The 21379-nt window shown below is 41.5% G+C and overlaps 1 protein-coding gene across 10 annotated transcripts in view; it reads right to left on the bottom strand.

Annotated features, from left to right (window-relative positions):
* The window catches only part of Rad51b (RAD51 paralog B), a 544534-nt gene that overhangs the window by 304244 nt on the left and 218911 nt on the right, over positions 1-21379 (bottom strand). The gene's annotated exons all lie outside the window — the stretch shown is intronic.

Here is a 21379-nt window from a genome sequence, read left to right as displayed (position 1 = left end):
GGGGATACAGATCGGAAAAGAAGAAGTCAAAATATCACTATTTGCAGATGATATGATAGTATATTTAAGTGATCCCAAAAATTCCACCAGAGAACTACTAAAGCTGATAAACAACTTCAGCAAAGTGGCTGGGTATAAAATTAACTCAAATAAATCAGTAGCCTTCCTCTACACAAAAGAGAAACAAGCTGAGAAAGAAATTAGGGAAATGACACCCTTCATCATAGACCCAAATAATATAAAGTACCTGGGTGTGACTTTACCAAGCAAGTAAAAGATTTGTACAATAAGAACTTCAAGACACTGAAGAAAGAAATTGAAGAAGACCTCAGAAGATGGAAAGATCTCCCATGCTCATGGATTGGCAGGATTAATATAGTAAAAATGGCCATTTTACCAAAAGCGATCTACAGATTCAATGCAATCCCCATCAAAATACCAATCCAATTCTTCAAAGAGTTAGACAGAACAATTTGCAAATTCATCTGGAATAACAAAAAACCCAGGATAGCTAAAACTATCCTCAACGATAAAAGGACTTCAGGGGGAATCACTGTCCCTGAACTCAAGCAGTATTACAGAGCAATAGTGATAAAAACTGCATGGTATTGGTACAGAGACAGACAGATAGACCAATGGAATAGAATTGAAGACCCAGAAATGAACCCACACACCTATGGTCACTTGATTTTTGACAAAGGAGCCAAAACCATCCAATGGAAAAAAGATAGCATTTTCAGCAAGTGGTGCTGGTTCAACTGGAGGGCAACATGTAGAAGAATGCAGATCGATCCATGCTTATCACCCTGTACAAAGCTTAAGTCCAAGTGGATCAAGGACCTCCACATCAAACCAGACACACGCAAACTAATAGAAGAAAAACTAGGGAAGCATCTGGAACACATGGGCACTGGAAAAAATTTCCTGAACAAAACACCAATGGCTTATGCTCTAAGATCAAGAATCGACAAATGGGATCTCATAAAACTGCAAAGCTTCTGTAAGGCAAAGGACACGGTGGTTAGGACAAAACGGCAACCAACAGATTGGGAAAAGATCTTTACCAATCCTACAACAGATAGAGGCCTTATATCCAAAATATACAAAGAACTCAAGAAGTTAGACCGCAGGGAAACAAATAACCCTATTAAAAAATGGGGTTCAGAGCTAAACAAAGAATTCACAGCTGAGGAATGCCGAATGGCTGAGAAACACCTAAAGAAATGTTCAACATCTTTAGGCATAAGGGAAATGCAAATCAAAACAACCCTGAGATTTCACCTCACACCAGTGAGAATGGCTAAGATCAAAAACTCAGGTGACAGCAGATGCTGGCGAGGATGTGGAGAAAGAGGAACACTCCTCCATTGTTGGTGGGATTGCAGACTGGTAAAACCATTCTGGAAATCAGTCTGGAGGTTCCTCAGAAAATTGGACATTGAACTGCCTGAGGATCCAGCTATACCTCTCTTGGGCATATACCCAAAAGATGCCTCAACATATAAAAGAGACACGTGCTCCACTATGTTCATCGCAGCCTTATTTATAATAGCCAGAAACTGGAAAGAACCCAGATGCCCTTCAACAGAGGAATGGATACAGAAAATGTGGTACATCTACACAATGGAATATTACTCAGCTATCAAAAACAACGAGTTTATGAAATTCGTAGGCAAATGGTTGGAACTGGAAAATATCATCCTGAGTGAGCTAACCCAATCACAGAAAGACATACATGGTATGCACTCATTGATAAGTGGCTATTAGCCCAAATGCTTGAATTACCCTAGATCCCTAGAACAAACGAAACTCAAGACGGATGATCAAAATGTGAATGCTTCAATCCTTCTTTAAATGAGGAAAAAGAATACCCTTGGCAGGGAAGGGAGAGGCAAAGATTAAAACAGAGACTGAAGGAACACCCATTCAGAGCCTGCCCCACATGTGGCCCATACATATACAGCCACCCAATTAGACAAGATGGATGAAGCAAAGAAGTGCAGACGGACAGGAGCTGGATGTAGATCGCTCCTGAGAGACACAGCCAGAATACAGCAAATACAGAGGCGAATGCCAGCAGCAAACCACTGAACTGAGAATAGGTCCCCCGTTGAAGGAATCAGAGAAAGAACTGGAAGAGCTTGAAGGGGCTCGAGACCCCAAAAGTACAACAATGTCAAGCAACCAGAGCTTCCAGGGACTAAGCCACTACCTAAAGACTATACATGGACTGACCCTGGACTCTGACCCCATAGGTAGCAATGAATATCCTAGTAAGAGCACCAGTGGAAGGGGAAGCCCTGGGTCCTGCTAAGACTGAACCCCCAGTGAACTAGACTATGGGGGGAGGGCGGCAATGGGGGGAGGGTTGGGAGGGGAACACCCATAAGGAAGGGGAGGGGGGAGGGGGATTTTGCCCGGAAACCGGGAAAGGGAATAACACTTGAAATGTATATAAGAAATACTCAAGTTAATTAAAAAAAAAAAAAAAAAAAAAGAACAACTAACCGGACCTCTGAGATCTCTCAGATGCTGGGCCACCAACCAGGCAGCATACTCTAGCTGGTCTGAGGCCCCCGACACATATACAGTAGAGGACTGCCTGGTCTAGTCTCAGTGAGAGAAGATGTGCCCAACCAGAGAGAGAGAGAGAGAGAGAGAGAGAGAGAGAGAGAGAGAGAGAGAGAGAGAGAGAGAGAGAGAGACTGAGACTTGAAGCCCCAGGCCTGGAGGATGGGATGGGGGTGGGAATGGTGGAGACATCCTCTTGGAGACAGAGTGGAGAAGGAGTGGGAGATGAAACTGTGGGATTAACGACTGGACTGTAAAAAATAAAAGACACACACACACACACACACACACACACACACACACACACACACAAAGTGAAACCTAAACACCTATAATAAAGGCTAAAATATAAGCCATGACATTGTCACGCGCTACTGTGCATGTGGAACAATAGGCATTTGTTTTCATTTCACTGCTGGTGAGAATGCAACTGGTTAGCTGGGCATTTTCTTACAAATTGAACGTAGACCCACTCCATGACCTGGTGATTTATAGTGAAAGCATTACTCCATTTAATAATCTATAGTCAAATAACTGCTAAAAGTAAACATCAACAGGAGACTCGATATGCATAGGAGGTATGTATACACAGTGAAATATTATTTAGCTATAAAAGAAATGAAACATGATCTAAGCAGCATGAATAAATCTCAAAATAATTAAGATGAGTTTAAAATTCATACTGGAAACTTTAAAGAGTATGATCCCATTCATGTAAAGCTCTTGAAGATGAAACATAATTTAGAGTAACAGAAATATGTCAGTCATTTACTTGAAGAGGAATGGGAGAAGTGGTAGATGGGAAAGACATGGGAGAAACCTTTGAGGATGATGAAGTCGTTATCCTCATTGCTATTATGATCTAATGCATATGCACATATGTCAAAACTTACCACAGTTTATTAATTGTACTATTTGTACTTCTTATTAGATGCCAACTATGACCCAGTATCATTGACTCCCTCAAATTTTCTGTTCTAGTTTTATGTTCAATTTTTTTATTTAAATATATTTTAATTAAACTATAATTATACCACTTCTCTTTTCTTTTTCCTTTCTTCATCCATTCCCATCTCACCTCCTCCAATCTTTCCCATGCACCCCCTCACCCTCAAATTGATAGCCTCTTTTCTTTGATTATTAATGTTGTACTTATATCTTCAATTTTAAACAAAGCTATAAGTAGCTCTCTATAGTAACAGTTGTTTAAAACGAAGAACTATTTCTTTATTCATCATTAAATTAAAAGTACTTGTTAAAAACCTATTATATGTAAACTAGCAGACTGGGGACCACTGGATGCTATAGGAATGCTATCAAATTATAAGAATAGATAATACTGATGGCAATGAAGTATGATGGTAGGCATCATTTTCTTTTCTAGAGTGTAGAAATGTTCAGGGAATGACCACAAGGAGACCAAGTTTAGGATCATGAACAACTGTTTGACAAAAAGCCTTAAGACATGAGCCAATTAGCTGTGTATGGTGGTACACATTGTAATCCTAGCACAAGGCAGATGCAGGAGGAGTATAGCAAGTTTGAGACCAGTCTGGTGTGCATAGTGAGCTCTAGGTTAGCCAGATCTACACTGTAAGACCCTGTCCTCAAAGAGAGAATCAGAAGAGGGAGAAGAGGGAGAACAGGAGAGAGAAGAAAGAAGGAAAGATATGCCAAGGTGAGTAAGTAAGAATTTCAAAAATATAGATGTCAAGTAGAGGGTCTTAACGTTCATCTTTAAAATCATGTTTTCATCCTAAATTAGAGTATATCACACTTCAGTGGGAGGCCATGAGATTAAGGAAGAGTCAATCACAGAGAATATCACCCATGCCACTGGTATTCACAGTATGTTTTACCTATGAAAATTACAGACACACATACACTCAGGTACTCACAGTATGTTTTACCTATAAAAATTACAGACAGACATACACTCAGGTACTCACAGTATGTTTTACCTATGAAAATTACAGACACACATACACACAGGTACTCACAGTATGTCTTACCTATGAAAATTACAGACACACATACACACAGGTACTCACAGTATGTCTTACCTATGAAAATTACAGACACACATACACACAGGTACTCACAGTATGTCTTACCTATGAAAATTACAGACACACATACACACAGGTACTCACAGTATGTCTTACCTATGAAAATTACAGACACACATACACTCAGGTACTCACAGTATGTCTTACCTATGAAAATTACAGACATACATACACACAGGTACTCACAGTATGTCTTACCTATGAAAATTACAGACATACATACACACAGGTACTCACAGTATGTCTTACCTATGAAAATTACAGACATACATACACACAGGTACTCACAGTATGTCTTACCTATGAAAATTACAGACACACATACACTCATTTGATGGAACTATTCCTCACTGGTTTATAGACCTCAGTTGATTCTTTTAAAATTCACGAACTTTGGACTTAGGGCCAGAAACCTCTGGCTTAGTCAAGCAGACTCAGACTCCCGGAGAAATTCTTTTGCTACCACAACTATGTGAGTGTGGTTCTAATTGGTAAGTCCCGGTGCTTGCCAAATTCCTCTGGTCTGATCCTGAATCTGAATGAACCAAAAATGTAGCCAAGTAGGACCTTCTACTTCTAGCCATATTTGATTATCCAATATCCCTTCGAAATCATGCCTGCTTTTATCCTGAAGAAACTGCCAGTCAGAGGCTCTTAATGGACTTGTACTTTATGGTCTGAGGTCCGAGCGGGCGTAAGGAACATGCACTCCGCAGCTACACTGGCACCTTCACCTAACTACGACTCCTATTAAACCCTCAGGAGCTTCCAGTTGCTTTGTCTAACCAAGGCAAGGGACTTCAGAGTCCCTGGGCAGCTAGGAAGATCCACTGTGTGACAAGTACTTGTGCTTTACTTAAAAACTGATCCCCCTGCTCAGTCTCCTTGAGTTCTTGGAACCAAAAGCATGCACCATGTTTTCCACCATGCCACTCTTCATTTCTATCTGAAAATGAAGCTCTCCGTTATTCTGTCTAGTTTCTCAAGGTTTTTCCCTCTCCTTGAAGCTCAAGTCTGTTCCCAGCAGCCCATACATAGTCCAGGCAGTCAGAGAAGTCCTCACATGAAATCCCCTAGAGCTTCAAAACTTTATTTTGGTCTTTGCTTATTTCCCAGCTATGTCTTTGCAACTCAGCCTTCCCTACCAATGCCGTGAAGCTTACTAATGAAGTCCTGTTTCCTTCTAACAGAAGAGTTTGGGATGCCTTTTGTTACATTATAACTTCTTACTACTCCAAACAGGTCCAGATGACTCTACACTGGGCCCAGTCTTCACAGTCCCATGCAAATCAGAATAATACTAAATCTCTAAATTATGAAAAGTATGGATGAAAATATTTTACACAGATTATATCCTACCTTTGCAAACTAATGTTTAGCCAGATAAAAGGGAGCGGACAAAACCGAAGATACTTCAGATGTCTTCTTTGGGCGAGTTTAACTTGTACAAAAGTTTTTTTGGACAAGATGCACTATAGCTGAAACCATATGAAAGCCATAAAGAACAGGAAATGCATGCATAGTCATGCTATAAATAATTTCAGGAATTTATTTCCAGACAACTTACTCCATTCATATATTAACCCTGAATTCGAAAACTATGACTGAACAAAAGAGGTTCACATTGCCCATCAATAAGGTGCCTACTCCAAGTTATCATTTAAATGACCAGCAAGTGTTTATAATTATTTGTTAAATAGAATATATGTAACATTATATAGGTTATATCATTTCATATTTACAGCCGCTCCAAAAGTATCGGTGTCTTTTAATACTCTTAGAATACAGAGGAAGAAACAAAGTTTCCCTAAGCATGTCTTACTTGCCCAAGTCACCCTGCCAGCAGGTGGCATAACCCGATACTCAAGCCCAAATCTGCCTGGTTTCGAGGCCTGTGTGCTTTGGTCTCCTATGAGTTGGAGGAAGCATTATCAGTGCTTTAGGAAATTCCTGACACATTAGACCTGATGGTGGAGCAGGGGAAATGGCCACGAAGCTTGCAAGCTCAGGCTCTTGCAAGCACGTGATCGTAATTCATCTATTCTGTTTCTTTGCTTTCTTTTTCTCATCCATGAAACAAGGAGTTCTGATAGCTAAGATCTAAAAGTCCTTCCAGTTCTTAATAGTCTCCTATCCATGAGTCTACCCATTATACACCGGGCAAAACTGTGGGTGGGGGAAAAGATAAACAAGAGAAAGTTTAATTGGGTGCAAGACACAATATAACCAAGCCACTTGGACAGGCAGACATGAAAGAAAAGCAGTTTTGTAGGCCAATACTACCGACGATTATGAAGGCATTACAGAATACAAGTGCACGAAGCCTGTAACTGAAGATGTTTACCAACTACACTAGTCTGTTTCAACTCAGCATCCATCAAGCAATATTTTAACTATTTAAGTAAAATGCATAACACACAGATATGGGGAGACATCAGAGAAACTTAAGTACAAACATACTCTGAGTTTGTTTTTCACTGAATGAGATTCTGAAAACTTAGTGGAATTCCCCTTAGAAACAAGTGTGGGTTGAAGTTGGCAGGTACAGGGTACAGCGGCTCTTGGAGGCTCCAGAAAGAGTGGCAGAGAAGAACAAGCCATTGTCTCTGCAAGAGCTCTCTATTTAGCAACAAAAGACAAGGCTCTGCTATGTGAGACAATGACTGTGTGGGGCTTTTGTTTGGTTTTGCCTTTCACACTGAGCTGGCAGATGCAGGCCAAGCACAGCAGAACAACTTAAAACTTTCATAACACATGGCTTTTCCGTGTATTCAGCCAAGACTCTTCGATACTTTTCCTGATTCTTCATGGATTCTCTAAAAGGAGGAGAAAGTGCCATCACTAAGAGCCAATAGGAGGTGGGTACAGACAAGCCTCACAGAAGAACTTCACAGGCCAGAGGTGAAAGGCTCCCACAGCAGCTGCAGCTAGACAGACAACAAATGGCCTAGAGAGTGCAGGGCCTTGGGAGGCCATGTGGTTGGGATGGACTGTCAAGGCTGAGACAGAGTCAAATTTCTAAACTTGGGAGAGGCCAGCAGCTCTGGTTATCAGCCTTAAAGTCTCGAGATAGACAAATCTGTTTTACATGGAAGAAGAAAAGATGATGAACGAACAGTCTGGCAAAAGAAAACAAGACAAACCAAATCTTCCACAGGAAGATATTCACAGACCATGATGCCAAAGAATGTTCAGGGGGCAGAAGGGAGGAACTTCTCAAGAGGGAGGAGAGGAGAAAAAATAAAAGCCATCAGCGCTAACGTTTGCCAAGGAGTGAGAGCACTGTTCAGATCGGATAGAAACTGGGTAGAAACAGCTACAGTTCCAGAGTCCCGTACACTCTACCACTGCTGCTATCCTCACCAGTCTGTGCCTCCCCTGAAGACTGCAGCTGCACCCCGAAGCCCCCAAAAACAGCAGCTGGGACACAGTGACAGCTGGAAGGAAGGGGGTTAGGCAAGGGCTTGGCATAAACAGACGTGCAGCCAACAGGCACAAGTATGAAGGGAGAGAGACAGTTTTCCTGTGTGGTTTGGGCATGTGGTGTGGGAAGCTGAATATGAGAGCTAGCCAAAGTTTTGGGGCCTTGACGGCCTGAAGGATTTGGCAGGCTTGGCGTTTCTCATGGCAGACGGGCCAGGAAATGAAGCTTTCAGCTGTCTGCTTCAATGTTTTTCTCACTGTCACCGTTTTCATGTTCAGTCTCTGGCCCGTTTTGTATTTTCTTCTTCTTTGGGGATTAGCACATCAGTGTGGTCAGAATCCACTTGGGTTTCTCAGGGCTGCACTGTGCATCATTTCCTCACACACCATTATCTGTCAAGCAGGGACTCGGAGGGCGTAAACCTGTGGCGTAGCACAAGGCAAACAACGGGAGATGTCTTCTCTGTAAGAGACATTAGAGGGCATTCAACCGGGCCTTGAATTACAGATGGGCAAACTAACAGAATTTCAGAGGAACAAGGGGACTTGCTAACACCACACTAACTCTTAAGAGCACCAAAGTGTGGACAAGTATGCAGCTCCCCCCCACAAAGGGGGAGGAGACAGAGTCCTGCCCACAAACATCTGTTCTCTTCAAGGCTTCATTTTAGACAAGAGCATCTACTCCCATCCTCCTTGCTAACACCGATTTGATAAGAACGATGTCCTCTCTCATTCTCATTCTCAAAGTTCTGAGCAAGAATGCGTCACAGCATATCAAGTTTGCCAAGTAATTATTCAAAATGTTTGCTACCTCCCCCAGAAGGAAAAAAAACAAACAAACCCAGAGATGTATATAATTTAACAATACTAGAAAGCAATGAACTTAAAAGCAAGCAAAATGCGGGGTTGGGGATTTAGCTCAGTGGTAGAGCGCTTACCTAGGAAGCGCAAGGCCCTGGGTTCGGTCCCCAGCTCCGAAAAAAAGAACAAAAAAAAAAAAAAAAAAAAAAAAAAAAAAAAGCAAGCAAAATGCTTGTCACTAAAAGGTGCCACTAAAAGATTATTGAGTTTCATTTCAATTCATATGTAATTGTCAATCACATGAAGATAATGTTGCCATTCAAATAAACTACGGCCTCGGTTTTCCCTGTCATGTCGACTTAAAAGTAGCAGGCTAATTGCAAGCTTGGAGACATATTTCAAAATAAGTGAAGAAACACCACGGCCAAAGCAACTTGGGGAGGACAGGGTTTTGGGGGCTTATACTTCAACAACACTGTTCATCATTAAAGGAAGTCAGGAAAGGAACACAAGCAGGGCAGGAACCGGAAGCAGGAGCTGATGCAGAGGCCATGGAGGAGTGCTGCTTACTGGTTTGCTCCTCATGGCTTACTTAGCCTGCTTTCTTATCAAAGCCAGGACCACCAGCCCAGGGATGGAAAATGCCTTACAGACTTGTGTGCAGTCCAATCTTGTAGGAGGCATTTTCCCAATCGAGGTTTCCTCCTCTCCATTGACTTTAACTTGTGTCAAGTTGACATACAACTATTCCAGCACAGAATTTCCAACTTCAGGAACAATTTTAAAAATCAAAGGAGGTGCTGGGAGGATGGGTCAGCAGACAAAGTGAGTGTGATGATGGAGTCTGGGTCTCTAGCACAGTCATGAAAGCTGGGCAGGTGTATCAGTCCACCTGTGATCCCAGCACTCAGGGACAGGGCATGGAGCAAGCTGGCTGCCAAGACTAATCAAGTCAGTGAGCTGGGACTCAGAGAGAAACCTTATCTCAGGAAATAAACTGAAGAGCAACAGACAAAGACTTGATGCCAACCTCTGGACTCTATAGGCACATGCGTGCACACATACCTACACATATGTGCATCCCCACATGTGCGAACATACATACATGCATATGGATAAATAAAATACAAAATGAAAACTGCCTTCTTTCTTAGTCGGATTTCTTTTACTCCAAAAGCAAACTATTTTTCAGAAACATAGAATCCATGTTATATGACATTGAAATATAACGTTTTAGTAGAGTAGTTAAATTACTCAAGTTTTCCTTCTTCCTCTAATATTTAAATTTAAATACACTAATGTTTTTATCATAGACTATAGCACTCTCTTCTTATCATGAGTGTGTGTGTGTGTATACATATATGTGTGTGTGTGTGTGTGTGTGTGTGTGTGTGTGTACATATATACATATGTGTGGGAAAATAAAAACAACATAGAAGGTCATTACTGTCTTTGATTTCTGGCATCCAAGCCACAACTCGAAAAATATCTTCTGCAGGGAAGGAAGAACAGCTGTCTTCACATGTGGGGAAAGTGGAATATTGTTTCTCTTCTGGCATAAGGGTATTGAAACCAACTGAGGAGCACTAACAGACCAAGTGTAAGGCCAAGTCAAATCAGTATGCACGGCGAGCAATGGTGCAATAAAGGGTGCTGTGGGACACAGTGGGCGGCCCCTGGATCAGCCTGGCTTCCTCAATTCAGAAAGGAGAACTGAAGGTGACACCTGAAATGAAGGGGACAGAATGAACCAGATTCAAACAGACAGCAGCAGAGAGCCTTCCTGGACTGTGGGACAGCACATGCTGAGCATAAGCAAGAAGACCCCAGCTTCCATCCCCAGTGCCACACAGTGCCTCACACACACAAGAACCCCATTTCTATTATGCTTCACAGTCTTTTAATCTAATAACATTACTGTGCATGAGAATTTGATACATTCTGTTAATGTTTTGAAGGAAAAATAGCATTACTGTTAACATGAAAATAAGACTAACAGGAGTACCATAATATTAAAGACCAGAAATTTGGATGGGGGCTGGGGAAATGGCTCAGTTAGTAAAGTTCCTGTAGCATGAAGACCCGTGTTTGGATCTCCAGCACCCACATAAGAATACCACGGGTGCTGGGCATGTTTTCAATCACAACACTGTGGGGTCAGAGACAAATGCATTTTGTCACTGGCCCGTCCATCTAACTAGTTGGTAAGTGCCAGGGTTAGTGCAAGGCTATTCTCCAATTATAAGGTAGAGAGTGATCAAAGAAAATATTCAATGTTAACCTCTGGTCTCAGTATTCACATGCACATATGTGCAAATGCACACACACACACAATTTAAGAGCATAACGATGTGAATGAATGTAATACCCAAATGTCAGAGAACATGGAAACCTCACAGCTGTCACAGAAGCTTGGCCTATCCATTATGACTGCTCTCCAAAAGACCCAACAAGGAGCTGAAAGAGTCAGATGCAGATATGTGCACCCAACCAATGGACAGAAGCTGCTCACCCCACTGGTTGAATTAGGGAAAAGCTGGAGGAAGCTGAGGAGAAGGGTGACCCTGTAGGAGGACTGGCAGTCTCAATTAACATGGACCCCCAAGATCTCTCAGACCAACCAGGCAGCATACACCAGGTGAGATGAGGCCCCCAACACATAAACAGCAGAAGACTGCAGGGTCTGGGTTTAGTCAGAGAAGATGTACCTAACCCTCAAGAGACTGGAGGCCCCAGGAAGTTTAGAGGTCTGGTGGGTGGGTGGGTGGGGTGGTGGGTTTGGAATGTGGAACTCTGTGGGGCAGGGTGGACCAGGAGGGGAAGAAAATCAGGAGTGTAAAAATGAATAAATAAAAAAAATTTTAAAAAGAGAGAGTATGGCCCTACACAAGACATTGTGGTAGATACAGTGATGAGTGGCTGATCTTTCTTATTAAGGAGTTTATTTTATCTGCAAATTCCTTCCTGGGGAGAAACAAAGGTCTAGAGTCATGGTTCTTAAACTTTTTGGAAATTGCTGGAGCCCTGCAGAGATTTTACTCCTAAGGACTGAGTTTAGCATACAAGAAACCATAACTGACAACTTTTAAAGCATTTATTTTGCTAAAATCATAAGATAAAATAACCCCATACACCCTGATACAGAAAACACTTTTTTTTTAATCAAGGAAACCATTTTCTAAAACAAGATTTAGTGAAGGAGTAACATCGTTTACATTCTTACAAATCTGCTGGAGATCTGGCGTAGTCACTGACAGCTGGCTTCTAAGATCAGCTTTGGCACCGAGGTATATACAGCAGTAAGAGAGCAAGAATGGTAAAGGCACATCATGTCTTCTGACCATGGTGTGCATTGCTTGGCCTCACAGACCTCCTGAGAAGATCTCAGTGGCCTCCAGGGACCCAAGACCACATGCTAGGAACCACGGTTCCCCTACCAATAGAAGTAAGTGTCAAAACCAGACAAATTATAGTGTGGATTCAGACTTACCTGTAGTTTTAACTTAGGGAACAGAGTCCATGATTTGGACTTGTGCTTCTAAGATTGGACTTATCTTCTTGTAGACAGAGGAGCTGATTGGTCTGCTCTCTAGCACTGTGAACACAGCCTTCTCAAAAGGCTTGGGATAAATGGGGTTTAGCACACTGATGAGGGTGACCATATGCCTTATTTGCTTTGGGAAGTCTCAGGGTGTTGTCTATTAAAAGTGCCCCTTAGTCTTCAAAAGTATCCTAATTTGGTGGTCAAATTTATGGTCAATTTAAAGATAACCTTTAAAATCAATGGAAGGTTCCTGTCTCTTTTCACTGTACGGATAAGCAGAAAGAAGCCAAACTGGTTCAAATAATGATATTTCACCCAACCCTGGGGGAAAACAACTTCCCACCTCAGGGTCTTTTGCTGAACAGTTCTCCACAGCAGCCCATGCTGGCTTCTTGTTCTGTACCTAGTTAGAGTTTGAACGATGAGATGTCAAATGTTTCAGATCGGTTGAAATGTAACCTGTAAATGAAGGCTACCAATTAACAGGCCGAGTTAACTAACCACTAGTCTATCAAAACATTAGGCAAAACCCTGCACACCAGTTCACCACACCACCAGAAATTGAGGCAACACAGTAAGACAAGGGACTTCTTTGAAGACATAGTAAGTCTGCCAAGGCCGAGCGCCATGATCATGGCGGGGGGTAAGAAGAGGACTGGAAAAGAAGTGCTATAAAATCTGATTAGTGAGCCTTGGAACTGACGGGAAGCTGGCTCTGCAGCCCCGAGTGCCAAAGAGACCTTAGCAGTTGTCCAGGCTTTTAGTAAGGAGGGTGAAATTATAAGAACGTTTTTATGAGTTGTGGCTGGCAAGCCCTAGCCTGTTAAAGGTCTTTAAAAACCAATGCCTTGGTGGAGGTAACACTCAGTGTTTACTGTAGCTCTAGTTGTTAAGGGTTACTGCTAAGGTCCTGGTTTTCCATGACATCAGCAGCATTCCGAGGGAAGTGTGTGTCAGTGACTTTCAGTAATGACTCCTTTTTCCAAATGTTCAAAGCTTCTGCCAGGCTGCCCTGCACCTGCACAGCAGCTGAACTGCAGGAAAAGGAAAAGCAAGACAGATTAAGTGGGATTTTTGTCTGGATTCCTTAATGAGACTAAAGGCTTTTCTTCCTCCTGCACTTGGTTTTTGTAATAAACCGATGCCAGCCCTTTTAGGAGTGACATAGCTCCCTTTTAGCTTTTCATAAACTCATCTGATTGTCTGCCATGACCTCTCACTGCCAGATTCTGGAATCGACTGTTGAGACTTTTTCTTCTGCAGGAAAGGTTTCGGACTTAATGAAATGATAGCACAGCAGGCTCGCCCTCTCCGCGAGTTTCTGAGGGAGGCATCTGTTACATCCCAAATTTGTCAAAAACAGAAGTATTGAGGAGACCTTCAGCATCCAAACCAGGTGTGTTCTCTCAAGGCGGCAGTAGAACTTCTAAGGCTTAGCCTCACCAAAGTCAGGGGTGTGGTTAACCTCATTGGTGAGAGCTGACTCTGCACTTCTACAAGACCTTTCTTTCAAAAGCCTTGAAGCACACTATCAACATCAAGTCCTCAGTAGTCATGACAACCATCTGAGTAAAGAGGTGGCAAATATTAGTTCAGGTGGGAGAACTGGTGTGTGAGTGAGGAGACTGGACCCTGTTAAGAACAAGGCCAGGGGAGAGCTCACAGAGCACGGCCACCACACAGAACATCCACTGTACACCAGGCTCGCCCCAGCTCTGCCCCTGCTACATTAACCTGATTGTGCCAGTCAGAAGAGTATGAAAATGAGCATTTTGTCCATAGGCAAAGCTTTAAGGTATCAACAGAAAACAGGAACAGACGCAGGGAGTTACACAGAGGGTTGCTCACTTGAGGGCTTTGATGAAACAAAGGGATTTTCCCATTCAGTACCTACTTCTGTGAAAGACATCTGATAGAAGCGTCAAGCTTATTGTACTTCAGTTTCCTCACCTACAAAAACTATAATCATTCAGAATATTTGAAATTTTAATGATTCATGCTTTGAAATGCATAGATTTTTTTTAATTTCTAATTTTTAATTTATGTGAAGTGTTTTGCAGGTATGTGTAACACACGAATACCTGGTGCCCATATAGGCTAGAAGGAAGTTTCAGATCCCCTGGAACTGGAGTTACAGATGATTGCGAGCCACCATGTGGTGCTGGAAATCAAACACAGGTCTTCTAGAAGAGCAGCCAGTGCACTAAGCCACTGAGCCATCTCTCTAGGTGATGGACATAGAGATTTTTAAGGGAAGACCTCTACAGTGCCTTTTTGAAAAGAGTCTTCTGCAGTATATTACATGATTCTAGAGGATGGATCTCTTAGTTACTAGTATATGTTTTTGGAAAATAAGAATAAACTCCCATGCACTCAAGACACTTCTAAAATTAAACCCCGCTATAATTATATAATATTATCACTATATTCAGGAACAAAAAAAAGTTTTTAACATGACAGAGGCAATATTCAGAAATTGCAGGAAAACTAATAACGAAGGCTACTCTGCCAATTTCTCTTTGATTTTTATGGAAAATATGAAGAGGTATTAGATATACTTCTTATGGAGAGTGGAAGGCAAAATCTTGGGGTTCATTACTGGATTAAACTATAAAACTCTATTTGAATGAGACCACTTAATGATTTTTTTTTCTGGTTTTGCTTGCTAGGGTAGTTTTGGGAATTGGTCGTGTTTGGTTTGGTTTGGTTAAGATAAGATCTCACTCTACAGCTTAGGCGGACAGGGAGCCTTTGCCACTTCTCTGTGATACTTAAGACCCTGAGTTTGAGACTCTCTGGCCTCACCCCTAGAAGTGCTAAGAACTACAAGTGTGAGCCTTGAATAAAATTTAAAGGTGTTTTTACTATCATAGCTTGGTAGCAAGAGACCAAGCCAATTAGAAATACATATTTGAACAGACGGTCTTGAGCACAGGATTAGGAAAGTTAACTCTAAAACTAAATTCTACAAGTCACTTTCATAAATTGGGATGAAGAACAGGAAGGGAGAAGGAGAAGAAAGAGAAAAGGAACAGAAGAAAGAGGAGGCTTGTAAATCTAAAATATTTAAATCCCCAAAAAACGAGAAGTGGGGGTGGGTGTTTTCTTTCTGAAGATAAAAGATTTAATGAGGTACTAACCTTCGTCACAAAGACCCCTGGGTAAAGGCCCTGCTTTTTAGTCACACTAATTCTGCTAGGAGCAGTTGCTGTTAGAAGCTGTTAAAGGGTACAGGAAAGCAGTATAACAAAACGGCAAAGCATGCTTCTGATTTCGCTATGCTACCAACCTATACTTATCCAGAAATTTTAACTGTCAGCCATTTTTTATCTGAGGCAGACTTCATCCTTCACCACCCATCCTTTGCCACAGAAGCAACAACGTCATTTGGTGTGGAAAACTCTGGGAAGAAAAAACCCGAGCCATGGAAAAAAATGTTCAACAGGAATCTGCCTCCAGCTCTGCAGACTTTCAAGTTCGCCCTTGCTTCTTGGGTCTGGAAGCAAGACTCTTGTGCCCAGAATATGGCTGGACGAAGAAGGCCGTTTCAAATCACACCCTGAGGGCTAGGAACAGAACACTTAGTCTACAGTCTTCCAAAGAGGATTGAAGGGCTGGACTATAGAGGCTCCTTTCTCATTGGCTCTTGGTGATGTCATGGCCCTGTCTCCAGGGCCCAGGAAATTCACCGTGACTAATGGAGCCCTCACTTGTGAATACACATTCCGTCTCGGAGGAGCAGCAACAGTCTGAGTGTCAGGGCAACACAGAAGGCCCAGTTAGGGATGCCAGCCAGCCATGCACAGAGGGGCTCAGAAGTTCTGAAATAAGCTATTGGTTCACCTTCTCAGTAAACCCTCACCGACTATCTGTGGCCTGTACCTACTACAGGCCGAGAACTGTTAAACAACAGCAGTCTCTGAGACTGAATCAACATCCTTCCAGACTTATATGGCAGGCATCGGCAATTTTTTTTTTAAAATAAAGGGCCTGATACTATTTTTACTACAATTTTAGTCCCTAGGCCATATAGTCTTTATTGAAACCAGTCATTTCTGTCTCTAAAGTACAAAAGCGGCAAGCGACAATATGTAATTGTCACACAGTGCTCCTGCGATAAAACATGACTTACAAAGTCCACCATCAGACCGACTTTGGCTCATGAGCTATTACTTGGTGACCTGTGTTTTTAGTAAGTATTAACTCTTCCCTGCCCCTTAGGGGACCAAGTACTCACAAATAAAGGTACAGTTAAAAGAAAGCATATGAAAGAGATTTCCACAATATGCTTTCAGGACATTCTTCTAAGACTTAAAGAAGCCGGAGTGGCTCTCTTGTAACTTTGAGAATATAGACTCTAGAAATAAATGTTTGAGTCTGAGTGGCATCCCTGCTATCGCTCAGTATAAGGCCTTACTCCAAACTGCACCTGCTCAGTCAGGCTAGGATGAACGTTCATGGAGATAACATTTGGATAGAGCTCAGTAGACTGCCCAGGATGCTTCAGCACTCAGCAGCAACATGCTATGAATGTCAAGGGTTTTACAAGTGATCACGATTACCGCCTTTGACGGCCGATGCTCAGAGAAAAGCAGCACGGGACACTATAAATGCTGGCACGCTATGAACTTCTTTCCAAATCCATTAATTCCTATTAATGCCATCATTACATTAATAGCTACACACAGTTCCATGTTGAACTGTCCCTATATTAAATGCCTGAGCTGTGCGCTGCCTGTCATCATCATGAACAACATGATGATGAATGTCCCTGAACGCAGGCCTTTGAACGCTGCTTCGGTTCTACATTTGGGGGCTAAGATGTAAATCTGCATATTGCAGAGAACTGTCTGTTGTTCTGCCAACTGGCTCTCCAGGAAGGCTGTGCTTGTTGCTGTTTCTATCATTCCTGTCAGGATCTACTTCTTAATATTCTTGACAATCCTACGACTACTCTATTTTAAAATTGGGGGAAAAAATGAAAACCTGAACCCACTGAATGATTTGCACAAATTTAATAAAAACATTAAATGTTTTCTTTGGCCTGTGAGTTTATGAGACATTTAATAATTATTTTGATTAAGGACAGATCTTTCCAGAACTGTATGATTCATAAATATTATGATGATAATCCTACTTTATGATGAGAAAGCTGGAGACCAGAAACCCACTATAGAAAGCCAAACTGCTCCAGACATAGCAAAAGATATATGGGAACACAAACAAGAAATAAACTTTGTTCTGCACAGGGCCACGCAGAGTTCACGAGAACGTGGCAGGCAAGACTCAGCTTTGCACAGGAGACAAAATCAGTGTCTTCTTGCAAACTCATCGGGCTTTTCTTCTTTTTGGATGTTGGAGCCCTTTTATTTTTTGCTGTAAAGTAAATAAGACCAAAAGTCTTCTTCCTGGAGAAAAAGCCCAAATCACTTTCTTCTTTCACGAAAAGTCCTGGATTTGGACAACTGTTAAAGTTTATTTCCCTCACTCCGTCTCATTGTCTTTACTTGCTTCTAAATATTCGTCCTCATTTGAAACTGCATTACTCATTTGCTTGCAACAGTTCCAAGGGCGACAGGAAGAGGGAGCTTTTCCGGTTTACTATCTTTTCAATACCTAGAGCAATACCTGGCTCACAACCGATGATTGTGAGTATGTGTTGGATGAGCGGACACAGATGCTATCTAGGTTCTTTCCCAGGTTTGAAAAAGCTTTGGCGTGGCCAACCTGGGGGACGGACAATGCATAGCCTGCAAACAAACCAGCTCCCTAAGTGAGAAGAGTGCACCCAGCAGGGCTCCTCAATAAAACCTGCACTATCCAGCTCTGCCATATGCTGACTCAGCCTGATCTACCAGTACACTTGGTTTTGTTTATTTGTTTTGGTCTGGGTAAATAATTAGGATAAAAATCTAAAGACAAATGAACACTTTAATTGATTACTTCCCCAGATTGTTGATCTAGTCATACACAGTCCAATACATAGCCACTTGCTGTATATGGTTCTATAAATTGAATTTAAAGAACTTTAGTTTCTCAATTATAGCACTACTTTGCATTACAGCATTTCTTTGAAGTGCTCAAAAATTGCCATGTGTGGCTAACAGCTTACTGTGTTGAACAGCATAAATATAAAACATTCCTATTATTTGCAAAAAAAAAAAGTTGTTTTGGACCAAGTAAATCAAACAAGTCAATGATAGTCGTTCTATCATTGGTAATGGGCAGTGTCAGTTTTGGACGAGATAGGAATGTTGTGGTATTATAGGACCCAGTGTAGCTAGCAAAGCCTACTCCATAAGATGTGAGTGTGTAATGAAATAATTGAGCTGAAGTGTCACCAACCCAGGACAATATATAATAAGATAGCAAATGTCCTTATGCTTACACCATTTACAGGTGGAATTTTTATGTGATACAAACTAAAACCAAACTTTATTTATCACTACTCTATGAAGGAAGGTTTTCAGGGGCTGAAGAATCAGCTCAGTGGTTAAGAGCACTTGCTATTCTCACAGAGGACCTGGGTTTGGAATCCCAGCACCCACATGGCTGCTCAGAACTATCTATAACTCAACTCTCAGGGCACACAATGCCTACTGAGGCCTCCACAGCCACTGCACAAATACAAACATGCAGGTAAAGTACTTGCACACACAACCAGAAGTTTAAAAGGTTTTTGTTTAAAGAAGTGTAAATCCAGCGATATACTGTTTTAAAAAAAATCTGAAAGAGCCCTCCACCACCCAGCATCTCCTTTCAAACCTCAGCAGGAGTAAACTGGCTCTCAAGACAAACATCTTAGCTTCTCTCTCCCTTCTCTTAATTTTTAACCTATCACTTTCCTCTTGAAACTGGAAATGGAGGAAACAAGAAACTTCACTGACTGGAATTAGATCAGTCCCTTCACCTTACAGTTAAGGAAATCGAGGGTCACAAAGACAAAGTGATTGATAAGTAAAACAGCCTACAGAGATATTCACATCCTAATGTCCAAACAAGCTCCCTTGTCTGGAGAAAGGGTCTGTGTTAAGGATTCATCTTGGGTCAACCAGATAGACCTAATGCTACTGTGGATCTCAGAAGGAGGAGGAGGGAGCCCAGGAATGACACATGCTAGTCATCCTAGTACTAAGATGTAAAGCAGGAGGATTGCCATCAGTGAGGCCCGGCCTGGGAATCAGAGTGGACTCAAGACTATTCTGGAATATGAAGAAAGACTCTTTCGTTAAGGAGGAGGTGGAGTGTTGTGGATTGAGAACAGAAAGGAGATGTAACCTGGAACAAGAGATTGCAGGGATAAGCTCTAGAGAAGGAAAATGGGGTCACGAGACAAGAAAGGCAGACAGTCTCTAGAAGCTGGAAGACAAGTAAATTAATCCCTCCCTCCAGTTTCCAACAGAAACACAGCCCTGCTAACACTTTGTCTTTAAGCCTCTCACCTCCAGAATTTTAGTAGAACGAGTTCGTGGTTTTTATACCAATAAGAACCAAGGTAGTGGCCTTCCCCAGGTTACTCACGTTTTACTGGGGATGTTAGAGTACAGATTATTTGACTCTAAATCTAGTTTTGTTTCTATCAAAACATTTATCTACTTTGTTTTTCTATGCTGCCACTCAAGTTTAAGCTCAATGCCTTTGTTGTATTCCCTGGGAAAATACCTTACTAGCCACGTTTCAGATCTATTATATATGTCAAAAACAAAGTCTCTGGAACTAGATGGACTAGATTTGGACCCTGCTCAGGCTCTTATTAACTGTGTTACTTGGCGCATGCTCCTAGCTCGTTAGTACCTCAATTTCATCATCAACAAAATGGGGCTAATAATATCTACCTTATAGTTTTATCATAAGAACTTAATTGATTAATATATGAAAAAACTGTAGAACATATCTTTGCTACAATAAAGTAAAAATCATATGGACAGGAAACCGGGAATGGGAATAACATTTGAATTGTAAGTAAAGAAATATATCTAATAAAAAAATTTTTAAAAATCATAATGAAACCACCTGAACATTGCTATATATGATCCTGCTTACAACAAAACAAAATAGTAAAGGCAAAAACAAACTTGTTATCTAGTGAGATAACAATTGAACCCTAAACTTAATTCTGTTTAGAATGTTGACATATTTTAATAGTCTCACAACATAAGGTTGGCCTTAAACTTGTATCACCCAGGCTAACCTCAAACTCGGGGTCATTCCCCTGAGTCAGTTTCCTGACTGCTGAGATTACAGGCACTTAGTACCACACTCAACTTCAGATTGATTCATAATTAATTTTGACTTTGAGTTAGTAGTTTAGAACCCATTGTAGACTCTTCCTGTGTTTGGACAAATCGTAACAAAACCAGACTATAAATAAGTCAGCCAGTTTATGGGAAAAGGATCTAATCTATAGAACTAAAATGGAATCAAATTTTTATAGATGATAATGGGATCAGAAATTTTAAAAAACTTAAAACTATGAAAGAGGGATTTGACTATCAGGCTCATTCGAGTAGCTGGCCCTTTCTTTATGTAATGAGGGGAATGGTGGGCTCTGGAGTCTCATTTAGAGTTTTCAGTCACCCTGAGGTAATTTAAGGCTTTGCAAAAATATTTCCCCAGCTGGAAAGAAAGTAATTAATGTGACAGTTTCCTCCTCATAATATATGCTCATGTACATGCTTGTAAGTGTTACTTGCCTGGGTTGGTTTGCACCTTCCCAGAATGTAGCCACTCCTAAAGCATTAAAATCATTCACTTAATGATTCAAGACATGCAGCATTTTGAAAGAGCAATAGAGATCCTGTGAGGGACAGGAAACAAGGACACACAGCCGCATCAGGGAACCCTTGACAAACATCACAGGCCTATGCGTAAGAAGAAGAAGATATGGAAGAACGGGTGGCAAGCCTGTGGGCACAGAACCCACATCTATTCTGTTCACCATGGTAACTCGGTGTGTGCAATTCCAACA

Source organism: Rattus norvegicus, chromosome 6, assembly GCF_036323735.1.
Source record: "Rattus norvegicus strain BN/NHsdMcwi chromosome 6, GRCr8, whole genome shotgun sequence".
NCBI classification, from domain to species: domain Eukaryota; kingdom Metazoa; phylum Chordata; class Mammalia; order Rodentia; family Muridae; genus Rattus; species Rattus norvegicus.
This window is presented reverse-complemented; position numbering and strand designations above follow the sequence as displayed.